The sequence below is a fragment of the Octopus bimaculoides genome, chromosome 19 (genome assembly GCF_001194135.2).
Source record: "Octopus bimaculoides isolate UCB-OBI-ISO-001 chromosome 19, ASM119413v2, whole genome shotgun sequence".
Taxonomy (NCBI): domain Eukaryota; kingdom Metazoa; phylum Mollusca; class Cephalopoda; order Octopoda; family Octopodidae; genus Octopus; species Octopus bimaculoides.
In genome coordinates, this window is record NC_068999.1 from 27,307,129 (window position 1) to 27,314,988 (window position 7,860).

The window sequence follows — 7,860 nt, forward strand, 5'->3', positions numbered from 1 at the left end:
AAAAGAAAAAGATCAAATTGGATAAATCAGAAAACTGTTAGAATCCTTACAAAAACGAATTTCTATGTCGGTGTTTTTTATACAAGATCATCTGTATTATTCGGTGAGCATTAAAAGAATATACATATGCACATTAAAAGAAACATATATGTATATGTATGGGTGTGGAGATTACAATAACTGTGTATTAGTATGTGCATGCATATGTAAGTGTGTGTTCATGTATAAGAATACTCATACAAACATACAGATCACGTATATAAATACCACGCACATTGATGTATGTGTATAAAATGTGTGTGTGTGTGTGTGTGTGTGTGTGTGTGTGTGTGTGTGTGTGTGTGTGTGTGTGTGTGTGTGCGTGCGTGCGTGCGTGCGTACGTGCGTGCGTGCGTGCGTGTGTGTGTGTGTGTGTGTGTGTCTGTGTATTGTGTGAATGTATGTTTGTGTATGTATTGGATCATTGGATCTAACTAAAAGATTCGGCAAAAGATACCTTGTGACTGCATCGCGTAAAGATATAAATTAGCAAACCTAAACAATTAATGTTTTGCATTGCATGGTTTCTGCTACAATTGTTTATGAATAAATAAAAGTACAAAAAGTATCTTATTGCACATTTGAAAATGTCGAAGAATTTCAGCAAATTTGTACCGCATGATGTTTATCGGGAGATAATTTTTGAAACACTAACATCAATATATCGTAAATAAGCATTGAAAGAGTCATTATTTCAATCGCTTGGATGTTTTCTGAATAGTTGTTTGTATCTGTATTTGTACGTGTAGATGCGGAAGAGCAGCTTTCTTTAATTGTAAAGTTACGGAGTGATGTGGGGAAATGCAGTGGAAAATTGCAGTAACTGTGGGGAATATAATCACAGTGGGGGAAAAAAGATAGTTAAAACTGAAAGAGAAAAGAAGATAGTTAAAATTGAACAAAAACACCAGCAATCGAAAAGAGATCGCCAACTGCAATGTCGAAATTATTGGATGAATAGAAATTTATCTATCTATCTATCTATCTATCTATCTATCTATCTATCGATCGATCGATCGATCTGTCTGTCTGTCTATCTATATATCTATGCCTGTCATCTATCTATCTATGTCCATAGAAGAAGAAGAAGAAGAAGAAGAAGAAGAAGAAGAAGAAGAAGAAGAAGAAGAAGAAGAAGAAGAAGAAGAAGAAGAAGAAGAATGTAAATATGATCAAGTATAAGAAATGACACTAATTAAAGTGTAAATTTAGTGTAAATTAGTGTAAATTGAAACTTCATAAATCGTTCCTTCGTGTTTTTCGCTGTCTATCCTCGGGCAATTATATTTCAGAACTAGCAGCCGAAAATGTGTCTAATATTCGAATCGGTCTGCCTGATTCAATTATAAGTGTGGCAACAATAGCTTTAAATACAATTTCACAGAGGCTTTAAAATGTAGTGTATTCGAACTGAAACTAGTTAATAAACTAGAAATAGTTTAGAATAGTCCATTCTTTTACTGTTCACCGTGAGAGTGCATAATAAACATGCCGGAACTTTATGACTGTTTCGAGTATCTAGTAGTCTTAATTTGTTTAATTAATTTACAGACGCAGTGAGGGCTAAAATTTATGGCTAAACCCCAAAATAATCTTTTGTATGAAAATTATCCAGAAGGGCTAGGGATCAGCAATTGGATTTGAAATGCTCCAGATCTCGTATGTTTTAAAACCAAAATATATATAAATTAGTGGCAAATTTTATTGTAGGTTTCTTAAATGAAAGGATATGTTAAAAATGATCTCTTTAAAGTAATTCTCAGTCAGGCCGATATAATTCCTGGAGGAAGTTGTTAAGTAAAAGTAGCGGTTCGGCAAGAGAGACCGATAGAATAAGTACTAGGCTTACAAAGAATAAGTCCTGGAGTCGATTTGCTCGACTAAAGGCGGTGCTCCAGCATGACTGAAACAAGTAAAAGAGTAGTCTATAGTTGAAAACACTTACCCAGGGGGCCATGTAGAGGAACTGAACCCAGAGCCATGTGTCTGAGAAACAAACTTTTTACCATACAACCACGCCTGCGACTATAAAAACCGTTTTTGATATTCCGTGTTTAGTCCATATTGCTGCCACCTAAAATAACATTGATTTTTGTACTTATTCCGAAATATTTTAATCAACAATATACGTGTGTGTGTGTGTGTGTGTGTGTGTGTGTGTGTGTGTGTGTGTGTGTCTGTGTGCGTGTGTTTCTGTATGTTAGAGAGAGAAAGTGAGCGAGAGCCTGTATGCGTGTGTGTATGTATGTATGTATGTATGTATGTATGTATCTATGTATCTATACGAGTGCAATGCAAGAACGAATGAAGTTTTAAGGGTTCTGTTATTAAAATAAACACTTTCACTGAACAATGTTTATGAATACATGCTTCAAATTAAATATCTTCAGCTGAAGATATTTGGAATTTAGAAAGAACTTAGGTATACGAAAACATTCTTACTGTAAGGCAGCACAACACCACTAATACAAATGCATTTACATAGATACATAGATAGCTACACACACACATGTATGTATGTATGTATGTATGTATGTATGTATGTACGTATGTATGTATGCATGCATGTATGTATGTATGCATGTATGCATGTATAAAATCTTGTTTACTCACTAACAGAAAAGATAAGGGGTGTATGTGCATGTATGTCTGCGAACATTTGTATGAGTGTATTATTATTGTTGATCAACCTCAGATCACGCCTGTGAAAATCTACGACCTGAAGTTATCTGGCCGTGACCATCTCATCTTTTGTCATTCCTAGGCTATCTACTCCATGTGTCCTTCCTTTGTAAGTGTGAGTCTGAGTCGTGAGTGACGTAACTACTGATAAAATTTTATGAGTTGTCTAGTGGTCTATAATACTCTGCTTGAATAATTGTACGTCTATTGATGTCTTTCACAGATTCTATTATAAATGAAAATATTTTTTACTTTACATAATGAAACTGTGAAATATCATATACTTTAGCTTAGTCAATAGAAGTATCGAATTGGTACACTAGTTTTGCCGCTACCACTTAACTTGCCTTCAGTGACATTTTCTTTCCTGTTAATGACACTATATTTCTGATTGATTCCGAACGAAAACGATTTCAATTCCTTCCATGAGTGTTTCGCTAAACGTTAAGGATCGCTATGGTATTAAAAGATGACTAAAGCCGTGAATAAAGTCCAAATACTTTGCAAATATATATAGCTAAATGTGGCACGTGTAAATTCCGAGATCGCAGCTAGTTCCTGTTGAAGCTGCTTCACTTTACTTGGGATAGGTACGACGCCATGATGTTTTATTTTCCCACTAACTGTTGAACAGAAGTTAAACTATCGGAGAGTCAAATCAACGAAACTATTGCGATTTCCACTGTTTCCAACTGTTGAAATACCACATTTTTTTCTTTTCTGTGTTTTGTCCAAAGAAATGTTTCTTCAATTACAAGTGCCATACATAAAATGAAAGAACAGAGTTTTTGAACTTACCTTATATTACTAATAAGAATTTGCAGTAACAAAAATTTATTTTCCCACGTCTCGTAAAAAGCATTCTACCAAATTATAGCTATCAATATCTTTTTTGTCATTTTGTAGGTTATTCTCCGTTAATGTTTCACAGAACAACATTGTTAACATGACAAACGGAACGCATTAGCATGTCTGTGCGTAACGTGTTGGTAATTCATAGAATAGGAGGAAATAATTAAACAGCTCAGCCAAGTTGGATTTACTAATAGGCCAAAAGATATTCCAGCGACCTGAAAAAGTGAAACGCAAAGCACTAATCTTGACTCAAATTATTTCTATTGTCAAATTATTTCTATCGGAAAAGCAAAACTTTGATTTTTATTTCGATAATCTGCGATCCGAAAGAAGTGAGATAAAAATCTGTTGTACGTTACTCAAACCAAAGTCGCAATCAGAGGAATTTCTGTTGCTAATCCGAAAAGGATAAGCCATGCTAACAACGTCATTAAGTTTACTTATGAGAAGAATTTAATAACAAGGTGTTTGAATCGAGAGCTCGAACACATCGATACACAGATAAGGCTTCATTACCTGTTATATATGTAATAATTGACTAGGAGATCAATATATTTTACTGTTTAGAATATTTATATTGGGAGCACTTCGATTGCGGAGACGTTAGTATATGAACTTAAAGGATATTTTAGTCTCATGTCTTTGCGACTTATCAAGACCTGCTGTTCTTTTCATCAATTCATTGAGAATGTTCAGTGACTACTTCCATCAACCATTTCTCGCTATATATTTGTAGCCTTACACCTATTCAGATAAGCAAATATTTTTTTCTACATTAAGGTTTTGTATGTGTAATATAATCATTTCCACTATAAACAAAAGCCCTGAAATTTGGTTTATCGACCCCGAAAGAATGAAAGGCAAAGTCGATCTCAGCGGAATTTGAACTCAGAACGAAATGCTGCTCGGCATTTTGTAAAATTTCCACTTATTTCTTATTTTTATTTTTCTAAAATTTTCGTTGCGTCTTGCAACTTTTCCAATAGTTTTGACTCTGTCCGTTATTCACACTGCGTTACTTTTTGTTTATTTGTGCGCTTGTGTGGGTTAGTGTGTGTGTGTGTGCATACACATGCATGTACGTATGTCTAGAAATTTGTATGTATGTATTCTGCATATTCATGTGTTTGCGTGTCCGTGTTTGTGTGTTTTTTATGTATGTGTGTGCGTGTTTGTATGTGTGTATCTACCTCTGTCTCCTTGTGTGTGTATATCTGAGTGTGTGTGTGTGTGTTTTGCAACTATGTACCGTGTTTGTATGTATGGATGTGTATCTCCATATGTGTGGACGTGTGTCTCAATATGTGTGCTTGTGTGAAGTAAAGTGTATGAAATAAAGTGTATGGTCATGTGTTTCAGTCTTCATTTGCGTATGTGTGCTTGTCTGTTCATATAACCTAAGTACCTAACCGTCTGTATGTTGATTTGCTTACGTTCATATCCATATGCTTACATACATGTGCATATACGTATATATATACATACACTCACACTCACACACACACACACATACATACATACATCTATCTACATAACAGCCCACTAACTATTCTACTCTACCTGTGTAAACTGGGTATGGGGGTATATCTACTGTGTATATTTCCTATTTTGTATAGTAGCAAAACACGCGCACACACACACACACACACACACATAGACACTCAGACACGCACATACAAGGAGACAGAGGTACACACACACATATATAAACACACACACATACATAAAAACACACAAACATGGACACGCAAACACATGAATATGCAGAATACATACATACATGTATGTGTATGCACACGCGCACACACACAGGTGAACAAACAAACAAAAAGGAACGCAGTGTGAATAACGGAGAGTCAAAACTATTGGAAAGGTTGCAAGACGCAACGAGAATTTTAGAAAAATAAAGTAGGAAATAAGTGGAAATTTTACCGGTGAGTGTGTTAAGTTATAAGGCACTAAAAGAGAATGACTCTCCCCAGACACAACAGAATATGCTTCAACGCACGAACTCACATAAAGAATCTTGAAGACCAAATCCAAAAACGAGATATTTATACCTATTGATAGATACTTATAACGATGAGAAAATATCCTTTAAGCAACATGTCTCACTTTCTTAAGATAAAGGAATCGAATTTCTTGAGGAATGGAAAACAAACGCATTACTTTAATCTAAATTGGCCTTGATGGAATGAACCTATGAATACAGATAGTCTCAGATTACATTATTTAATGTGCACTTTATTGAGACGGTGTGATGTGAGGGAGATTTGGTTACTATTTCTAGCAGGTCGAGCAGCAGCAGAGAAACATACTCATTGGCTCAGGTGCATTATTTATATCTGATAATTTATTTCTAATCTACTTTAATGTCTAAGATACAGATATAGTCTTGCGAATACGTTATCAAAACAATATGAGAAATATTTTTATCGATTTTTTTTTTTGAAGAAAATGATATTCTAGAGTATATATGCATTCTTCGTGTTGATGTTATTAGTAGTTATTTCTTAACAACGCTACTCGCCGCTCACTGATTATTAATCAGTAATGACAGTGCGAACTTTTATAATCAATAAAGTGGTTGAACCACTTCTGGGAGACAACTCTTCATTCAGAATATCTAGGATAAATAAAATTTAATCTGATTGTAAAATATATATAAATTTTATGTTAGATTATCAGAAACCTCGGTAAATCTTGATAATCTGCCAATGCACCACAACTGAAAGATTTGAAATATTTCTTTTCCTGAGTGTCCCATCCAAACACGTGATTACAATGAAAGCCTGATAACCCTCAAGTACTCTATCAACAGTGCTGGCACTTTATTCTGGAAAGCCAAGTTTGCCCAACTATAGATAACTAAATAAGTTCATTGATGTGAGCAGCTGATCGTACAATATAATTTAGCGACGTTTCATACATTTGCGGTACTGATGTATTTTATGTGATAATGTTTAGGGAGTAGGGATGGCTGTGAAGCTAAGAAGCTTTCTTTACAACCAAGCAGTCTTGGATTCAGCCTCACTGCACGGTACCTTTGGCAATAGACTTCGACTATAACCTGGGAAAGATCAATGCCTAGTGTATGAATTTGGGTAACGAAAACTGTATAGCTGCCTGTCGTATATATGTGTGTTTGTGCGCGTGTGTGCACGCGCGAGTGTTTGTCGTCCCCACCACCACTTGACGGCTGCTGTTGGTTTGTTCACGTTCTCATAACTTAACGATTCGGCAAAAGAGACCTAAAGAATATGTCCCAAACTTAAAAAAGCAAGGGTGGTGCGATTGTTCAACTAACCTCGTTAAGGCAGTGCCCCAGCATGGTCACAGTCCAGTGATTGAAACAAGTAAAATTTTTTAAATGAAACGGCAATTTTGATAGTTCTAAATTTAAGCTCATAAAAACAATGTAAATGTAACTACATATAGTTTGTGGTATAATTTAAAGTTATAATTTTGCTAGTTGTCCACGTTAAATGGATCCTTATCTATAACGTTCAGCCTACAACCTATGTGCCATAGATCTACTCCATCAGGGCTGATAGTGCTACAAAACAAAAATATACCTCAACTACTATACTACACTCCTTAAAAGTCTACTGGGTGGTCTTCAATTAGACCAAAGCATTTCATATCTGCAAATGGATATGTGGTCAGTATCAAAACTGTGTCTGTGTGTGTATGTGTGTGTGTGTGTGTGTGTGTGTGTGTGTGCGTGTTTGGTTGAATAAACTGAATAAACGGAAATTAATACATGAGCATGCATTTACTTTCTTATTCTTTTTAGCCTACAGAACCTTACAAAAGAAACTCACGGGCCAAGTGTTTCGTGCTTGGTACACACGAAACTGTTAGCTATTGGTTCATTTTTGTGACTTACTGATGATCATTAAGTCGGGATTCGATTTCTGAACCCTGTGTTATATTTCGTTCTTTTCAAGGCAATTAACTTCACTTTACTCCACTATACACCGCTAAAAAGGAATTTCAGCGGCAGTTTAGGGTTAAACCGGCGAGGGCCTAGCGTCATGCTCAAAGGGAAATGTTGTACTTTCAGTTCTTTAAACGCCTCCCAAGCCAGAGTAAGCTCCGGCCGAATTGGTCTGTAGGCGCATTCCTTTGTGTTAATCAATCAGTTAAATATTTAACCAAATAGCTAATCGACCATTGTTTGATGTGTTGGTTAAACAATCAATCGGTTCTTTGTTCGTCAAAGTCCTTCCGTCGCTATTCGCGACCTTGTCAATACCATGCCCTCTCTCAAGTATATATATA